Here is a 21,219-nt window from a genome sequence, read left to right on the forward strand (position 1 = left end):
TTAAGTTATCTGAATATTGACAATGAAAATATAGATCCTAAAGAAGTAGAACAAAAAACATTGTTACAAAATAAAAACCTCTCCACAACGACTCCTTCCACATAATGTAACCGTCCATGCACGCTAATGCATTGCGCGAAATTTTACTCATTTTCACAGAGCGGGTCACTGGTCTCTGGCTACCACGGCGAACAAGTATATTGACAAGGCGAGGAAACACCAGGGCTACGTTAATATAAAGATCACAGGTTCATAAATGTCCAAGCAATTTGTTTTTGTGATTTGTTTTCATCAAACATTAAACTTAAATGTATCCATTCAGTTTCTCATTTAGGCCTGGCGTTCTTTTCTTTTTTTGTATCTGTATGATTCAAAAGTGATATTACTGGAAAAAGTCGGTCTGATTTAAGCGGCTGTAAAAAAAGGTTAACAGATGTCATGTTTGTGGTTGTTTGTTTTACTGTTTGCAAACACGATTAAACTATAATATTGGCTGTCTTTGCTATAAACTGGACAAAATACATTCATTGAATTTCTTTTTCAATCTATAAACTTCCGTACGAAAGAAAACAACAGTAAAGCCAAAATGAAATTTGGTCCAGTAGAGGGCGCCCCATTGTGGCAGTTTAACCCGGAAGCATATCTGACCACGTGGGCAATGTAGTGCTGTTCATGGACCCCGTGGAAAAGATGCGACATTGGTCCATTGGCGTAAATAGTGACGTCCTCTCCACCATGAGTCTCCGAATCAATTGGGACAAGCGCTGGATGGTGAACATCGGCAGCCTCTGCACAAACAAATAATAAAACAATGTTTGTCACAATACAAGTAAAATAATTGTTTACACAAGTTAATGATTAACTCTATGAAATGGCAAAGGGGCACTTTCCCTTGGCAAAATCGTGGTTGCAAAAACTTCCCTGTAACTTTGCCAAGTTATATGTTTAAGATTTAAAATATTTCAAAAAGTCTGCATATACTCGGATTTAATTTTACTGAGTGGTGTACCTGAGTGGTATAAACCAATACTCAAAGTAATCAATTGAAGCTTTACCTGTGTTGGTATCCGTCAGATTCCGTCTCGAACCAGTACTTTTGAAGCTGTTTAACTCCTCAATTCCTCCAGGGCCGTTTGCATATGAGAGTGTTGTAAATGGCAAACCGTCATTCATCAGACCTTGACATTAATATGCAAAACCATTTTGTTGTAATTAGAATTTAAATATGAAAGGTTTGACGATGAATCACCATTCACTTATAGAAAACTGAGAAGCTTGCTCAACTTGTTAACATTACTTACTGGTCAGAATTCAGTCTGCATTCGGGTAACTTAACGGAGTTTACTTTTTGTTTCAAAACATAATAAAGCTGCAGTCTGTACAAACAGTTGGATTTATCGAGAGATATCGCCCTTTGAAAAAAAGGGGAAGTAAATAAATAATAATAGTTAGAAACAGTCTCTCTTTAAATTCATTGTTTACTATTTTGCATACAAATGATATTTTGAAAGATATAGCTTTTAATTGTTCAAAGACACTGGCACTATTGGTAATTGTCAAAGACATAAAAATATCAAACGTCGAAGTTGCGAGATAATAATGAAAGAAAAACACCCTTGTCACACGAAGTTGTGTGCTTTTAGATGCTTGGTTTATATACATCAAACTCTAAGTCTGAGGTCTAGAAATCAAATTCGTGAAAAATTATTTCTTTCTCGAAAACTACGTTACTTCAGAGGGAGCCGTTTCTCACAATGCTTTACACTATCAACAGCTCTCCATTACTCGTTACCAAGTAAGGTTTTATGCTAATAATTATTTTGAGTAATTACCAATAACAATAACATAACATAACCATTAAAATTTATAAGGCGCTATTCCATCAAGATCGTAGCGCACTAGAAAGAAATTAACTTGGAAAAAGGTGAGTCTGAAGGACTTTACGAAAAACAGACAGAGTATTAGATTCCCTAATGGCAGTTGGGAGATTGTTCCAAATTATGGGCCCAGCCACACTGAAAGCCTTCCGACCTAGAACTTTGTTTGCTCGGGGAAAATTCAAGCGAGTGATGTCAAGTGTGGACCGAAGAAATCGTGGAGGAGTGTAATGTGACAGTTAAATGGTAATAATGAGGTGTAGTTTTGTTAAAGCATAAAAACGAGAAGAGCAATCTTTAAATGGATTCGTTCTCTAATTGGTAGTCAATGAAGTTCCCTAAGTGATGGGGTAATAATATGTTCTCTCAAGGGTGTGGAACATATTAAACGACCTGCACTATTTTGTAGTCTTTGAACTCTGTCCAATTTGTATGACGTTGCACCAAATAAAAGGAGATTGCCATAGTCAATACGAGAGAGGACTAAAGCTCTGGCAACATGATGGAGAGTATCCTTATCCAGGTACCGTTTGATTCTACTTAAGTTACGTAATTGAAAATTTGTTGATTGGCAGAGGCTAGAAACTTGCTTGCCCATTGTCATATGGAAGTACCAAGCACAATGAACTCGGTTTTATTTTCATTGAGCTTAAGCATGTTAGAAGTCATAGTGTCCACTGCCTTTAAAGTTATAATTGTGGATGAAACTTACCTCCTCTGCCGAGTATTGGACTACCACGATCAGCTGCTCCTCCTATAGAGAGTACATGGCTATGGTCGGCAGTTACAATAAATAAAGTCTCCATTTCATTGGTCATTGACATCGCCTTGGCTACAGCCTTATCCATTGCAATGGTATCATGCAGGGCGTGGTAGGCTAACCCGTCATGATGCGCATGGTCAATTCGGCCACCTTGGTGTATCAATTCAAGATAGTATAATATAAATTATTTGTATTTGAATTATTGAAATTTGATGAACAATCTGGTAGTGTGTCTTGTTCGTGAAGAATGTTCACGCTGTCACCATCTTGGTCATGTTCCCTGTTTCCATAATAGTAATGAATGCTAACATTCATTGCGCAAACATGGCACCAGCCTCAGTTTGGTTACAATGGAGTATAAAGTCAAGATGGCCACACCGTGATTAAGGTCTATAATCAAGCTGTCACCATCTCGGTCATGTTCCCTGTTTCCATAACAGTAATGAATGCTAACATTCATTGCGCAAACATGGCACCAGACTATTATTTCGTCCAGCCTAAGTTTGGTTACAATGAGTTTGAATGGAGTAAAATGAAGATGGCCACACCGTGATAAAGCAACATCATAGACGGAGTTTTTGTCTACCAAGATTCAAAAACTAGGAAAACATAGAAAACAAACGATGGCCCTAGTTTTAAAAAAATGTTTGTTTTAAACCAAATTACAAGTTTGCAGAAAAGTCTACTTTGGTGACAAAATCTAGTAGGTCGGTTGCATGTTTGCTGTATTATTTGACCGTCCATGCCAACCTGCGTGGTCTTGTTATCAACAATGAAAATACATACAATCTGTGACTGGACAATGGCATCAAAGAGACAATGTAAATACTCCATATAACGAGGTTTCAGATTGTCAATGATTTTCTAAGCCTCAAAAATAAGAGGTAGGGCCTATAACGATAACCTTTTGTGAAACAGCAGCAATGACGCAAAGGGCTCATGTAACCTTGTCCAAGGTCTTGTACGCAAGCACCGGCTCGCTACTATGAATTCAAGAACTGCATAGTTACTATACTGCACGGTATATAACAGTACTTAATACCGTGGGGTCGAAGCATGGTTTTTTGAGGTTGTCGTACCTCATACAACGAGGCTGCAACTAGTCTCGGTATCAAGTACTGCTATGTACAGTGCGGTATAGTATCTATGCAGTTAGTGAATTCAGAGCTGGCCGGTGCTTGCGTATAGAGGCTTGGACAAGGCTAGGGCTCATGAAACCAATTAACCAACACTCTACAAAAATCAGAAACCTGTTTGTTGTAATAATAACTTATCCTCAACCATAAGGAAGAACCCGTCTTTGTCCTTCTGAAGTATCTCAATGACCTTTTCTACCATCTCAGACAATGAGGGCTCACCCCCTACGTCATTCATTCGGTTACCTTTAAATTGCATGTGACTGGGCTCAAACAAACCTGAAAGGTAAGCAAAGTTAATACAACTGTCAAATAGAAGTTTCTATATTAAATCGTCCTGGTTAGTTATAAAGTTCAAACTTACGCCTTTTCACTTGTTCCGTGTATATAAATAAATTAGATAGTCAAAGGTTTCTTCCGTGGTTGACAGCTCCCTATTAGAGAGGTTCCGCAGAGTCACCGATACTCTTACGTGAACGGATACGTCATAATACGTCATCACTTTTTGAGGTCCATGGGGATGTGACGTATAACCGTTGTACACAAGTTAGAATAGTCGCTCAAAACGGGAATCTGTCGCCATACACTTAAGTAAGAACGATTATATTTAGGTGTTCGGGCCAACAGCCCGAAACACCTCTTATTTTTGTTCGGTTTTTTTTTTTTATTGATACTTCTTCTTCTTCTTCTTCTTCTTCTTCTTCTTCTTCTTCTTCTGTACGTCCCTTGTCCCCCTACAAAAACATCTTTCCAAACATCGTATGAACTTGAAACTTCACACATAATTAGATATTTATTAGGAGAAGAAACCGTGTGAGTTACGTCATGATGACGTCATCAATTCTTGAGTTATGAATATTCAAAGTTTATTAATTAAAAAAATCATAACTTTTGATCTACATGAGGGATTTTTACAATCGAAACATCATCGGAATCGTCATTGAAAACTCCGTAAACGCCTCACAGACATGACCCCATTTTGATGTTGTCTTCCGGCTCAAAAGAGAGGTTGAAAATTTCAAAATTCACGTCTAAAGAACAACGTAAATCCCCATTGGTATGTGCATAAACATTGCACGTAGGCATACACACAACGTGTAGTGTATTAGCGGTGCAGCAGAGCACGCTCCAGTGATCATCCATTCGGCGATTGTCCGCTAAAAAAATCACACTTCCCAAGCACATATAAAGTTGAAACTTCACACATAGTCAGATATGTATAAGGAGAAGAAACCGTTTGAGTTATGTCACGATGACGTCATCAATTCTTGAGTTATGAATTTTCAAAGTTTATTATTTCAAAAAATCTTAACTTTTGATCTACATGATGGGTTGTTACAATCGACACATCATCGGAAAGTTCGTTAAAAACTCCGTAAATGCCTCGCAGACGTGATCCCATTTTGAGCTCGTCTTCTGGTTCAAAATCGAGTTTGAAAGTTCACAATTTCTTGTATAAAGAACTACGAAATTTCCCCATTGGTTGTGCGTAACACTTGTGGCGTACACGTGTAGTGTATAAGGCATAATTTATTTGGTGGCATGCTGCCAAGTTTGTTGTACTCTGTGCCATAGCGTGATATGCATAGAGCTATATAGCTATGCAGAACGCTGCGAAAACGATTTCATTTCAATCTTCAGCGTCAAATTGTTCAAATGTTACCCTTCTGATGGCTTAGTGGTCAATGTAGAATTGAAGACGAAGTTTCGCTGAGATGGCCACCTACTTCAGTGATTAATGGGACTTTTAATTATGTGAGAAAACAACAGTACAAAATGACGAACATTGGTCATGTTTTGGTTAAACACCGAGAAGAATAGAGACGTTACATCGATCGACCATTCCCCCGGGTGAAGGGCGTTTTGGGCCCACGGAATTCACGTCAGTATTACGATATCTATTACTTCTTGAACTTAGCATAATCATCAACTGTTTTGATTATTTGTTAAAACAACTATCCAAGTTATTTTGAGTTAAATATTTTGAAGAAAAAAAATCTCTGAAATAACATAAGCCCTTTCAAACTTTCTCTAGTAGGAAAGGACGTTACGTAAACTAATCTATTTCTACCTCCATGCACAGACATGGATGTTACAATACAAAACATTCAAAGAAAACAGAATGGTTAAAGCATAAGGCCCAAGCAATTAGGAGTGGTCTTGCTAAAATAAACTGCCGGATTAAACAAAACTTTAGTACAAACAAATCAATAAAACAATCCAGATTTTCATCTTATTCTTCTCTTCGTCCCTTGTCCTCGAACAAAAGCACACTTCCCAAACTCGTATGAACTTGAAACTTCGCACATAGTTAGATATGCATTAGGAGTGGAATAATGTGTTAGTTAGGTCATGATGATGTCATCCATTCTTGAGTAATAAAAATTCAAATTATTATTTCAAAAAATCATTATTTTTGATTCACGTTTTTTTTTTTTTACTTCTTTTTAAAAATATTATCAATAGAGCGCGAAAAAGCTTCAGGAAGAATAGTCTTCGTTCAAGGCGGTTAAAACATACATGCCCCTTACAGTCTTTTCTTCAGTCGTCAGTCAATATTTCCTAAGTTCATATTTCCTAAACTACATAAGCTATTTTGACAATCTGTACATCAAATGAAAGGGCTTTACGTACTTGACAGAAATGGATATGTTGGTGAACTTTCGTTGACCTTTTGACCTGTTTAAACGGGAAGTGACTGTGAAATGATTTGAAAGGGCGTGGTTTATTGTCTTTTAGGTCGAAAAAACATCCTTTGATGCTTTACCATCACACCATACAAGTATTACCGATGACATCACCAAACATACACTTTTACTAGATGACGTAATCATGTGGTTTTGACAGTTTTTGTAATTTGAATCATTTATTACAAATCTTGAGAACAAAGCAAGGTGTAATATTTGTTTTTTAATCCAGGCTTTTACTCCCGGAAACCGAACACCTTGAGTTTGTTCACAAACTCTCAATCTCTAGTTTGTTCATGTTTTTGGAGCGGATTGTTATTTTTTAATGCACCAGGTTTTCACCATGTCTTTTAGAGGTATCATACATGGATGTAGTTGGACATTGTTCCACCATGCTTCAAAAAAAGAGAAATGGACTAAAAAGTTAGGCGACGGATGTCAGTTTAGCCTGTGGAGTTTTTTATGTACTGTACATTTGGTTAATATGAGCCTCAAGTTGAGGGTATTCGTTAGAATTTTGCACAACAAAACTACACAGCTCACTTGACGCGAACGCGTACGGTTCGATATCTGTATGCGTATTCGTATCCGCGACTCTGCGAAACCTCTCTCATAAGACGGACACAGACTGTACGTAATATTGTGTTATAAAAAATAAAAAATAAAATAAAGTGTAAACAAGAAAAGTAATGTAATGGGGTAAAACCAAATCAGGTTTGCTGGAATATAAAACTTAACTCTCATTATACGGCAATTATGGTAACCTACGTCTATGTCAGCGCAGTTTGTAATGACGACGTGCGGCATCTAGCCTAAAGCCCGTGCCAATAAGTGACACAACCCCACATCATGTACGTACATGTACATTTAGCTCAGTATAGATGCGGCGCAAGGGTTGTAGGCAAAATCATGTTCCAAACGACATACCTTGGTTACATTGGCTGTGCCATACAGACGATAGATTGTACTTGTTCAAATTGGTACATGAAGCAACAACTCACCTAAAAGATTGTCAGTTTCAAGTGGATTGACGTCTTTAAATTGTTCCACTTTCCACACGTACTTGCTGTTTGTCTTGTCTTTACCTGCTTGCCATTCGTCTTAAACAAAACATAATATTGTGAAACATTTAATGAAATAAATTCTTTACTTCATGTGACCGAAAGAAAACTAAATGCTGTGGAACTATAAATATCTTGAAAACATCTATAAAGTCAAGGTTTGATCAAGTGCGACTATTTTGATGAGAGTAAAAAACAGAAAAAAGGAAAAGAAAATAAGACGAATAGATTCATTACCATTAGATAAGTTCATCTGGATTGCGGAAGAATATTAAATTAAAGATTCCTTTTTACAAATCCAAAATTATGTATGATGTTACTTACAAATAATTGACAAAGCTCCTAGCTTAGGAGTGAAACGTAACTAATAGTACTAAATTATATGTAAAGTATACATCATACATAATTTTGGATTTGTAAAAACGAATCTTTTATTTCAGATTCATTACCATTTTATATTCAAGTACATTCCTCCTATCTTCTATAACTACGCACCATGCTGTCTCTATGGTAATGTCAGCGCCTTGTGGCTCATGGACAGTTATCGATTCACCATTATCGACTTACCAATATTGATTTACCATTGTCGTTTCAACATTATCTTTTCCCATTATCGATTCTCCATTTTCTGATACACAGTTATATTTTTACGACTATCGGTTCACCGTTATTGACTCACAAATATTATCGAATCACCATTCTCGATTCACCAACATCGAGTAGTCGTTATTGGTTTACAAATATCGACTCACCAATATCGACTAATTATTATCGATCAAATTATTGATTCACCATTATCAATTCAGCATTTTTGATTTCAGTAGCTCGGTTTCTATGGAATCTGGATGGGATCAGAAGCTGTTAAAGCAAAATGGTGCAATAGTCATCAATAATTGGGTTTAAGTTTTATCAGGTTTACAAACCAATGAGATTTCGTCCATCATTTCTAGATCCAGCTTTAGAAGAGTCTCTAGGATACTCTGGGTCGGCAGCTTCTCTCGGTAACATTTCCATCCTTCCCCCACCCATTATAACCTGGCATAGATTCATGAAGAATTAGTATAAAAATGACCGTACCATGAAGTTGGTGGTCGGCATGCAGCAATGACTAGCAGGAAGGGTATTCTAGGAAGCTGCTTCTTAAATAGACGGACACCTAGCCTTGACTCAAGGCTGTTGGCGTAGTGTGCCCCGGCCCGGCGCGATTCGGCAGTCTGCACGCTGTGCATACACGAACAATGTACATGTATACAGTTCATTGTATGTACAGTACATTGTACAGTGAGAACTGTATAGCGAAGTCGTGAGTACGGTCGTGTCTTTCTACTTTCAACCTCGCACACGTGGCTCAAACAACAGCCTTGATGGGTCTGTAACAGCTTTATCGGAATTCCGATAAAAGGGCGTGCATGATCTGGGCATGTCATTCTAAACATTGGCCAATCACAAGCGCGATTGAGAATGACGTATTACTGCTAGCAATCATGCCACGTCCATGTGTGTATGTTTGTGTGTGTAACGCTGTACGCTAGCTGTAAGGACATGAGCGTGGTGTCACTATGATGTATAATGGGTCTGAATGCGCTGCCGGACGGTACTCGGGCTACCGATGTGAGCCGGACAAGCCTCGCTCGGTCGGTACGGTGTCAAAAAACTTCAAAGTGAGGAGGGGTTCCTTGGCCCCGTTGTCTTGTGTTTCATTATAACACGAGGACTAGCATCAGTACAATGTAGCTGGTAGATTTGTCCCTGAATGGGAAGCTGCTTTACTATAAGTGTAACGTTGTAGTGTAGTAGTATGGCAAGAGTTAGTTTATGAAATTGATCTTTACTTGTAGTTGTTGTTCAGCCACACGCCATCTTCTACCGTCTGGTATGTTTTTGACCAACACATAATTTATTTTCGATCCCCAACTTTGATTTACTGCGAGAAACGTAACGCATAGTATGTGTAGACAAAATAAACAGCTGGGTTTCTTATCTCATCTGGTCTGAAATGGGGAAAACAGAATCTTATTAAATGTTAGTGCTTCAAGGGGATGGGGTATGCCCAACGTAATTCTAACCAAGTAGCCATTGCCGGAAACCCATGACACCTTGATACTTTTTGAACTTTTCTCAAACACACTTCACACACTGTATGGTCCCATTTTCTTCCTTCCTATTTTTAAATCCATGATTGGTGCATTAAACTTGGTTGTTTTATCTTGTTGAAAGCTTCTGCAGTTGTGCCACGATGTAGGCTACTGTTGCAAATTATACACCATTGATTTACACAACTTTGTTTTAGGGTAGGGATTTCTTCCTCTCGCCCGCCGCCATTGCATTTTTTTGCACAGCAGCCACGGCTTGTTGTTTACGTCGGAGCACGTGCGTGTGCTTGCAGAACGTTGTGATTGACATTGCAGCAAGAGTTTATAGGTCAACCAACAACCAATGAGAACGGGTTGTTAGTAAATATTACCATAATGAGCTCCGCCCTAAATTTTGGCAGTTACAAAACCATCAAGGCGCTACTTAGAAAGTACTCATGATGTACCATACGTGTACCATACAGATGGTACATGTAATGTACATACATACAGTAGGTATGTGTGTGTACATACGCTGTACACGTATTATATGCACTGTGTTATGTATGGGGTGCGCTGGCGGAACTCAGTGACGGGGACTGGGATTTTGCAGGTCGCGGCTGGCTGTAGCGCCTTGATCAAGGCTAACGGACACCATGCATAAGGTGATACTGACAAGTTTGAAATAATGGCATTCGCCAACCTTTCATTATGTAGCACGCTTGAAAAATTCTAAAAATTGATTAACTGTTCTATATCGTTCTAATTTAACATCTATTATGTTCTATATCGAGTGCTTCCAGCTACCTGTTTCAGTGCCGGTCAGTTTGTGAGATACTTTGATTCAAAAACCATAACACCCATGACAGAGGGTGGCGAATAATCAAACGGTACATTCAGAATAGTGAACGCAAACACTGGTTTGTGTCAATGTTGCAGATTGTACCTGTGTATCCTGTCCGAGTGTTATGAGTTGCTGTGAGCGATGTCAATGCAACCGATGTCAGTTTCCTTCTGCGGTATATCAGAGTCACACACCCAGTCTCGATGGGGCGAATGTGCGTAAAGTGCGGCAGGGGTAGCGTGTGTCACACGGGCAGTGCTGACGAATCCCGTTGCCTTGCCTTTAGAAAGCACACAAAGCAACGAAAACCTAATTTATTAGCTATATTATATTCGATCGATACAATTTCAAGAACACAAGATTAAAATTATTACAAAACACTTGACAACAAATCAATGAAAGTAAATCATAATTATTATACACATATGGACTGGCAATGAGGTAATTGTACGTCTACCCCCGAGGGACTTTGAGTGACCAGAAGAGGGACCTATTTCCCGAGGCTGAAGGCCAAGGGAAATAGGTACCTCTTCTGATCACTAACAGGCCCGAGGGGGGAACAGACGTACACTAGTTACCGAATTGTGTCGGTCTTAAATGTGAAATAAGAACAACACGTGGAAAAGAAAGGATGTTTTGTAGTTGCTGTTCACGGTTCAAGTCAAGAGAGGGCGCTGTAACCGGGCACTATTTTCAAAGAGCTAGTTCCCGCAAAACACATGCGCCGATCACTAGACTAAGCTCATCCCACGAGACCGTGTTCAGCCAACCAGAATACAGAAAAGGCAAGAGGTGTGTTATAAAACATTATATGAATATGTTGACGTTCTTTTAAACTTACCAGACTTTTGAGCAGATATCATAACAGACTCCACATTAGCATTGAGACTAGATTTACAATCTCCTTTAATAGCAGAATCGTCTAGCCCTATCACTGCTGTCTTGGTTTTAACACCACTAAAATAAGCAGTGGCCGTACCAGCCGAGTCCGGTACTTGCCTATCGGTATTGTAGGTCTAGGGGACAGGAAATAGTCACAGACTGATTTTATGCGCCGTATTTTTGACCAGGTGGGCGCACTCAATTTAGTGGGTGCGTTCGTTTAGCTTCCCTGGGTCGACCCCGATCTGCCCGGTACGTTCGAATAGCTTTGACGGGGCTCATCCGGGTCAGCCCCCATCCCCCCCCCCCCCCAATGCCCTGCTTGTGGAGTGGGTCACTTGGGGTGACCTGAGGTACATGCCATCACCACGAGAGGGTGAGTGTGTTCGTTCGATTAGCTCTTGTCAGGGGTTCACCCGAGTGAGCACCACGGGGTCGACCCAGGGAAGCTTATCAGGCACACTAGCCTTGCTAAAGGCAGTCGCGTTGTTCGCTCCGAAAAGACGCCGCTGTAAACCCACCCGTATACCCTGTGCGTGGTGCGTGCGATTAGACCGCATGACCCACCCGTATACACACTGTCACATCGTACGACTACTGTGCACATAAGTCATCCGCACTCATTCCACTAACCGCATGCGGAGGCCGTCAGGCCGACAGCCTTGTATGTCGGTATACTTTGTTTTGCTGTTATGGTTTTTCAGCATAATTGTATGAGGAGTTGTAATAAGATTTGTTTAAAAAAAATCTCCTCGAAAACCTAATAGTTACGAAAGCCCTCCAGAAAAAAACAACGATGTTTAAATCTGTGATAACGGCTTGATTCGTCATAATGGATTCACCAACGCCTCCCCTCCCATCCCTACCCCCACCCCTCCCCGCGTAAATAGCGGATGGCGTATCAGCGTTACAAATCCTTAACGATTGAATGTGCATACAATCTAATTACATACACGTTTTGATGATTCCGTAATGATGGACTGTAAATTGTGATAACCAAATCAAAATATCTTGGCGTTTTTTTTAGCACTATTCGAAATAGTTGATCCTCAATGTACACGTTCTTAATAAATTGTAGGCCTCTCATTGACATGCTTGGAGTATTTATCAAATTACTGGGCCCTCGACTTCTTCAATGCTATTTATTTATTCAACAATCTTCTCCTGCATTTACAGATATTTGTTTGTTCATAACAATAAGTAAAACAATGAAAAAGGGGAGTGGTACGAGGTCTTAAGCGTTTGTCTAAAATCAACAGTATCTTAGGCCCCGTTCCCACTGGACCCCGCGTTAATTTGGCCGTAAACAAAAGACTAAGCCGAAGGCAGGCCGGGTCCTTCATCTACGACCACGACCCCGCCAGTTTGAAACGAATGTTCAAGACTATGACTTAGCACAATTTATTCTTACTAATATAGCAAAGCCATTTTTGGTTTACATGAATAGGCCCAAAACAATTGGAATGGACTTGTAAGTTCAAACTTGTGTTAAATAAATCCTGATCAAAGTTTGTATAAATCTCTCATAATATGCATTTGCAACTTGTCTGTACTCTGAATGTAGCTGGGGGCAAATGTGTGTAAACACCGTTTGTAATGTTGTCAAAGACCAGTGTTCACTCTTGCCGTATCTCAACTATGCATAAAATAACAAACCGGTGAAAATTAGAGCTCAATTGGTCGTCGAAGTTGCGAGATAATAATGAAAGAAAAAACACCCTTGTAACACGAAGTTGTGTGCTTTCAGATGCTTGATTTCGAGACCCTCAAAATCTAATTCTGAGGTCTCGAAACCAAATTCGTTGAAAACTACTTCTTTTTCGAAAACTACGTCTCTTCAGAGAAAGTCGTTTCTCACAGTCTTTCATAACTGCCAACAGCTCCCCATTATTCGTTACCAAGTAAGGTTTTATGCTAATTTGAGTAATTAACCAATAGTGTACACTGCCTTTAAGCACATGTTGACGATTTTGAGATTTTCAAAATATGAACGAGTCCTTTATGTCAAAGAAGTTGCCCAAAATGGGGACAGAATCTCCGGGGACAGATTTCCATGAGACACCGGCCCAAGGCGGAATCCTGCCTTACGTGATTTTTAAAACAATCAAAATGACTTCAATCTCATCCAAAAGTTCATTTGATTGTTTTTGATCTTGTGCTTTGTATTGATTGTTTTTGCTCCATTGAATATTCTTGTTTTCCAAAAGCATTTTTGCGTTTCGGTGGTAGTAAACCCTGAGAAAACAAAGAATACAATTGAAAATCAGTTTAAAAATACCCTTTAAGGGCAAAGGCAGGACACATTAATAGGTAACTTTCAACCACTAGTGAGTCTTTCCACTTGGTGTATCTCAACATATTCTTAAATTAACAAACCCGTGAACATTAATTTGAGCTCAATTGGTCGTCGAAATTGCGAGAGAATAATGAGAAAATCACCCCGTCGCACAAGTTGTGTGCTTTCAGATGCCTTCAGTTTGAGACCTTAACAACTCGAGAAAATACTTCTTTCTCAAAAACTATGTTTCTTCAGAGAGAGCCGTTTCTAACAATGTTTTATACTATTAACATCTCTCCATTGCTCATTACCAAGTAAGTCTTTATGCTAGCAATTCTGTTGAGTAATTACCTATGGTGTCCAGTGCCTTTAATGTTGCTCTGTTGGTGGCGCACTGTACTATAAATACATTGTCATTGCATTTCGATTTCGGAAAAAAAAACCCACTGAGTTAGTGTAAGTAAACATATACTTCAAAAGAGTGGAAGCACGAAAGAGATCCATCTGAACAGTATATATATTGCGTACACAGTTCTTTCTTTGATAATAAACTTGCACTTTACCACCTGATAAATATACACAGACACAAGGATTTGTTGTTGTAGTGAACTCTGCCAAGAGTTAATTTATTCCGTACTCTGAATTCGGTGGTAAAACGCCCATTCATAATAATATAAGGGATTTCCCTTTATTTAATTCCATCCAGTGATATCCACACTCATAAAGAAGTATACCAGTTCCCATTATAATACACTTTGCGACCAATTCGCAAAGGGTCCCAATCCCTCACTTTGCGAACGGTAAATTTCCAATCCGCAAAGGTTCCCACTTCTCGGCGATTTGCCAAAGAAGGTACCAGACTAATTACAATTATTATAATTATAAATGCACTCATTGACTGGAGAAAACTCCGGGTCAATGAGGTTCCCACTTCCAGCGAGTTGCCAAGAAGGTACCAAATTAATCTACTTCTTTATATACAATCACATCATTTTATTACCACCATATTTATCCATATCAATTCACATAAATGAATTTACCACTTCCTCACAGGCTACAATGCCTATTAGCTTCTTGTTTATAGGAACAACCTAAACTTACCGCCAAAGCAAATTTTGATATAAAAATTTGCCCAAACACCCCCCCCCCCCCCCCTTTTTTTTATTTTTTTTTTATTTTTTTATTTTTATTTTTTATTTTTATTTTTTTTTACAAAACTTTCTCCGAGTGTCAACCCGTCTGATAAATTTTGATGGAACCAAATGAATCATGTCTTGCCAGTACGCACCTTCCGGGAAGGGTTAATGAGATGGGGGTGTTTTATAACAGGTGCGTTTTGCATCTCCCGAAGTATCTTCTTTGCATACATATTTAAATCCCAAGTGCAGCGTTTTTCTGCCCTCCTTTAACTTTACCTTGATACTTCACCCTTAACAAAATGTCTGACCAAATTAACCGTGTGTTGGGTAGGATGTTCCTAATTACCTTTAGGCTCTCTTTACCCTATGTCTACTCTGTCCCGAACTTTCCTTCAAGATATCTTTGGTCCTTAGATATAACACTATTGTCGTCGGGACCTCGCCTTTTGCCAGGTATCTCCTGAGCCTAGTACCAGCCGTCCAGGCGTGCCCCAGACACGTCTTTCCATGTCACTTGTACCACCACTGTGTCGCTGCTGTGGCAAATTATACTGTCCCGGTATCCACGTTCTTGCTTCGGATTGACGAACATCTTTAGGCTCCCTGTTACCCTATGTCTTATCTGTCCCGAATTTTCCTTCACGATATCTTTGGTCCTTATATGTAACACTATTGTCGTCGGGACCTCGCCTTTTGCCAGGAGTCTCCTGAGCCTAGTCCCAGCCGTCGAGGCGTTCGCCAGACACGCCTTTCCATGTCACTGTACCTCCACCGTGCCGCTGCTGTGGCGAATGATTGTCACGGTACCAACGTTCTTGCATCGGATTGATGAACATCTTTAGGCTCCCTTTTACCCTATGTGTTATCTGTCCCGAATTTTCCTTCAAGATATCTTTGGTACTTAGATGTAACACTATTGCCGTCGGGACCTCGCCTTTTGCCGTATCTCCTGAGCCTAGTCCCAGCCGTCCAGGCGTGCCCCAGACACGCCTTTCCATTTCACTGTACCACCACTGTGCCGCTGCTGTGGCGAATGATACTGTCCCCGATAAACATCTGTATAAAAACAAATTCAAAGAAAAACAGCCTGGGTAATCTGTTCTGACCAATATTTTATCTTGTCAAAGTCTTGTATGTAGTTGAAAATGTTGTACACAATTTGTTAACAACCAACTCAACATTCACCAATCTTGTAAATGATTATTTATCTTAAACGGCAATATGCTAATTAAAGAAGCGGTTGTCTACACTGCTTATTTATGACCTTGCTACAAGCTACCCCCTTTTAGACAATTGAAAACATTAAGTCTGGCCTAACGTAGGATTCAAGTGCTCCAGACTTCCATCTCCCCATACTTTTGATTTGTTCCTCCCGAACCCCAAACATATCCTGCAACTATGAACTGAAAAGGGTGTGGGGTTTACCTGAAGGCCTTAATCCCTACTTTAAGATGTGATTAACATGTCTGGCTGACATAGGGTCCCCCCTCAATGTACAAACGGTGAAGTATTGGCATTCCTGTCAATAGAAATGATTGAACTTTACCCACTTGATCCGTTTTTGAATATCTTAGAACTACTTGCAAATTCCCTTCCTGATTAAAGGAAATATCACCAATACGCAACGCCCGGGAATTTGCCATCGTGAGTTGTAAACTCACTCACCCTCAGAATAACCGAAAAGGGCAACCAAGAATGCTGCTTTTAACAGCAGAGCTTCATAAGCTGATTATACTTTAAACATTAACTATGCTACTTTAATAAAGGTCATATAAGTCAAATATGGTATGTCTGCAAGCTATGCTGCAACCGGATGAAGATGTCTGCAAGCTATGCTGCAACCGGAGCAACTGATTCCTTTTTAATCATTCATCTTCTCTTTTCATCTTCACACTCTTCTACGTTTGCATCGAACATTTTTGTCTTCACTGTAAAAATTACACCCTGTAATTGAACCTATTTTTAATCATGCATCTTGTCATTTCATGTGTATGCTCTGTTACATTTTAATCCAACATTATAATGGGTTACTTTTTGTAACCACTTTACGAATTGTTATCTTCACTGCCAATAATTACACCCTGTAACTTGAATAACCGGATCACTCGATCATTTTTAATCATGCGTCTTCTCATCTCATGTACATACTCTGTACGTTTAGTCCCACATTATAATGTTTGTTACTTTTTGTAACGACCGAATTTTCGTCTTCACTGACAATAATTACACCCTGTAATTTGAATAACCGGATCAACTGATAATTTTTAATCATGCGCCTTTGTTGTTCAAATACGTAAGCTTTACGGTTTAGCCTGCCTCCATTGTTCGTTACATTTTGTGCCGACATTTTTACGACACAACGTGTCATTGCCATGGAACATCAGTGCTGTGTTGACCGCCAGATACGAAAAACCAACCGATATTGGAAACGTACACCTGATCTATGCAAATCAACGCTTTCAGTTCAAGCTAGTACTGACCTCCCTGCTAAGCTATGGTAGCTGCTACTGTTACCGATGATACTTAAACTATATAACGACTAAAAAAAAGACTAAATTAACAAAGCTTTAATGTGTATATTGATAGCATAGCCAGATAAGCCTTACCCTGGGTACCGCACCCAGTCCTATTCAATGTTCCCGCCAAACCATTGAACCGTGTAACTCTTTATACTTAACAAGTATAAAGCAGATTTATTCTAATTCGCCTCAGGACCCAACCGAATAATTCAATATTTTGCAGACTGGCGGTAAAAACTAACCAGACTGCTCAGCACTGGAAATGTAATGGAACATCTTGAATCTTGCCGAGGGTCCAAGCGTCTACAATCCTCTTTCATCTTGGAAACAATGAAACTACCCTTGGGATCCTCCCATTTGTGCAATTTATGAACATATGAAATATAACTGCAAGCATAGAGAATCACACTGGATTCACCAACTCAAGACAGTCAAGTCCTTTGGACTAAACATAAACACTGGTGTTAAATAAATTCCCGTTACCCCCACTTCACTTCTGCTTGAGAACTATAATGTTGTTTATATTCTGTAACTCAAGTATAAATTAATTTTTTTTAAAGTTGTTCTTATATATTTGTTACTATAACTATCTCATGTAAGTAACCCCCCTTTTTTCCACAGGTCCCTCATACCTATTTTTAATACCATCGTACTTTTGATCTTGCTTTTCTCTATTAATTGACCATTGTTAATTGCATCATGATGCAACTTGTTCTCTAATTCTACCCTTTCATGTTTCCCTGCGTTGTTAACGAACGATGCATTTACCACTTTTATGGTCCAGTAATCCATCCTTTCATATGAAACCTCCTTTGTCCTCGCCACTCTACTCGTATTGGTTCATAGCCCCCAATTGTTTCTGAAATAGAAACTTTGATTGGCTGTTATTTTCCCGCTTCTTTCTTCCTTTAATCCATTTCCCCTCTCTTTTTCTATGAATGGATATGTATTTGTTTGTACTTGTTTTATGCCTCTGAACTAGGTCCGGTTTGGATCGAAAGCTAAGGCCATCTATACCACCCTATTCATTAAACATATGAAATACCAGATACGTATGTACAAATGGAAGAAGATGCAAAGGTCTTTAATTTTAATATTATGCAATAGGCTACCCCTTGATTTATGGAAGCTGGCCATTTAGTGCCTAATAATGATCAATCATTCCGAAAGGTCATAATGAAACTTGGTATTGCCCTTCTATTCTTTATGTACACTTTGTTCTAGAGCTTGATTAACACATGGTGCTGTGACGTGCAATGCCCATAATTCATCGTCAATTATGCCCATGATCTAACTGGTGTTAATTGCTGCCTCATTCTAAAAGTGCGCCTCCCCCCCTTATTGGACGAGCTGCTGCTCTCTGTGCGTACGATCTGACACTATTTCAATAATTCTATGTGTTCTATGGAGATGAGCTCGCAAATACACTGCTACATAAGTCAAAAATGCAGAGGTCCATGTAATGTATAGAAGTAATTGGACGCCTGTGTTTATTATCTTTCCATATTATAAAACCCCCCTCGTTTACAGCCAGCAAGAATTATTGTGTCTTGACCGCTATTTATTAATCTGTGGGATGTTCGCAATTATTGGCCCTTTATACATACTAGATGTTTGAAACCTTTCCGTATTCACGGTACTCGTGTTACCTACTAGCGTTACTGTTGGGGCTGTACTTGCCCCAGCATTAGGTCTGAAAATGTAGCGACTCACCCGATTTGCCCGGCTAGTAAGCCATCGGCTTCACCACTCTCTGTAGCCGCCCATCTTCGCCCTCCTCATCAGGTATCACTTGGATTTCTTCAATGCGGTTCCCACTTCCAGCGAGTTGCCAAGAAGGTACCGAATTTTGCGAAACTATACAATCTATCTTAACTCCCCATTACTCGTTACCAATTGAGGTTTTATGCTGACAATTATTTTGAGTAATTACCAATAGTGTCCACTGCCTTTAAACATTAACGTTACAGGCCGTCAAAAACACATTATTGATGTGTGAATTAACATTAGAACACATAACATAATAATTGATACATATATTTAAATAAATAAACTAATCTAAATACACTAGTATCCATTGTACCAGAAGTTAAGATCTATGTCATAGTTTTAGAAATAGTCAGATGTCACTTGAATGTTTTAAAAACATTGAAGGAATGAACATTGACGCCGTATCAGTTGATTGTTTTGGTTTTTGTGTTTTAAGCATTGAATGGATATTAAACTACAATTATTGGTTAATTTTTTTTTCCTGACACTGTTTTACTCTTTTTGTAAAAAGCTACAGCACCTCTGCAAGTAATAATTTAAGGGAAACTTAACGTTATATCTTCAACCAGTGCAAGTTTAATGAAAAACAGTGAACATTGTGTTTGTGTCATTCTACAAAAAATATCCGAACCCTTAAGTTTGAAACCATCAGACTCAAGTTGCTATGTCAAATAGTTCAGAGCACGTTTTTTTAAATGGCACAATGGTATAAACAACCGTTTGCCCCGCACAATTAAGTAAAGTTCAGCATAATGTTATTATAGTCTAATAATCTCGAATTCAACTTGCTCTCTTTTTATAGACCAGTAGTGACCCTCATGAATGATATAAGTTGTACAAGCTCATCAGCCCTTCCCAGTGATGCTAGTGAGACCGGTGGGGTCGAGCGAATCGGTCCAAAAGCCTCATTCAAAAGCACATGGAATGACTGACCTACGGGCATGCTCATTGGGCCTAAACCTTGAACAAATAAACCCCGGTCACCTCTCCCTGTACACCAAGTGGCGTATTTTTTATTTTATTTTTCCAGGACGACGAACGTGGGTAGATAATTACCTCACGTTCGTCCTGGAAAAGTGGGACACTTGGGGCTGACCCGAAGTGCGCTGACCCGAAGTGCGTATTTTCTTCCAGGTGGAACGTGGGTAAGAATCTCCACACGTTCGTCCTGGGAAAAAAATAATATAAAATAGGCGACTTTTCCAGGACGAACGTTGGGGTTATTATCTGCCCACGTTCGTCCTGGAAAAAAATACGCCAGCCGGATGAGCTCACCGGGGTCGACCCGGGGAAGCTAATCGAACGCACGCACCCACAGTAGCCTGAACATCTGACGTCACACTTCGAGGCTCGTGAATAACAGCAGAGACCGGCCTCCAAACCTGCGTGTATTTTCACCCTTGACCTACACTTATTTTACATACAGATATGCGGTCAAACTCTACACCAACACTACATGCAAGTTCATGCGCATTGTATGTTTAGTATACATACACCACACACGTGGACACATAGCATGCGGTTGGCCGAAAGTAAGCTTTCCATATCTGTGTTTTGATTGGTCGACTGAGGTTACCTTAGACAAATTAAAACAAACCCAGGTAAATTTGGTCACTGCATTTATCGAATGATACCATTGTATCCAATGGAGTCTCTGGATCTGGATAAAGACAGTAACACAGTCAGCAATTGTAGACGGCAAACTGTAAGAAAATATACGTAGAGGGCGCTGTGGTGTTGTGTTATTTTCCCTAAGGACATCCTAATTAGGAATATATTTAACAAACGCCCTCTATGTATAAATTTATCAAAAATATACAATGTGAGGTGTGTACAGATCCGAACGGTGGTGTTCTGGCAAACACCATTCTCTTGGAAACAAGGGGATGGGAATTAAAAAGCGCCCTCTTCTGCTTATATTATTTCCTACAAACGTACAGTGTGCGGTGTTGATACCCAGACTACAATCCCGGCCATATCTCTTTGGGCCTCCTGCCCCCTTTCATTGATGGTTCCGGCTGCCGGTCTTCTGCGTTACATTCAACATTGAGAGGGGTGGGGACGGGGAGACAATGTTTATTGTCAGTGGGAAGTGGACAGGGAATGATTTTATATAACGTAGGAATGGGTGACCCAAGCATTTTGGCCGGGATTGTAGGCCACGTTACCGGAGGAACACAACTCGTCTTAT

The 21,219-nt window shown here is 39.5% G+C and overlaps 1 pseudogene; it reads right to left on the bottom strand.

Moving 5' to 3' along the window:
* On the bottom strand, window positions 1-20,896 carry LOC139950949 (alkaline phosphatase, tissue-nonspecific isozyme-like; annotated as a pseudogene).
* Window positions 20,897-21,219: the final 323 nt, after the last annotated feature.

Source organism: Asterias amurensis, chromosome 18 (genome assembly GCF_032118995.1).
Source record: "Asterias amurensis chromosome 18, ASM3211899v1".
Classification (NCBI taxonomy): Eukaryota; Metazoa; Echinodermata; class Asteroidea; order Forcipulatida; family Asteriidae; genus Asterias; species Asterias amurensis.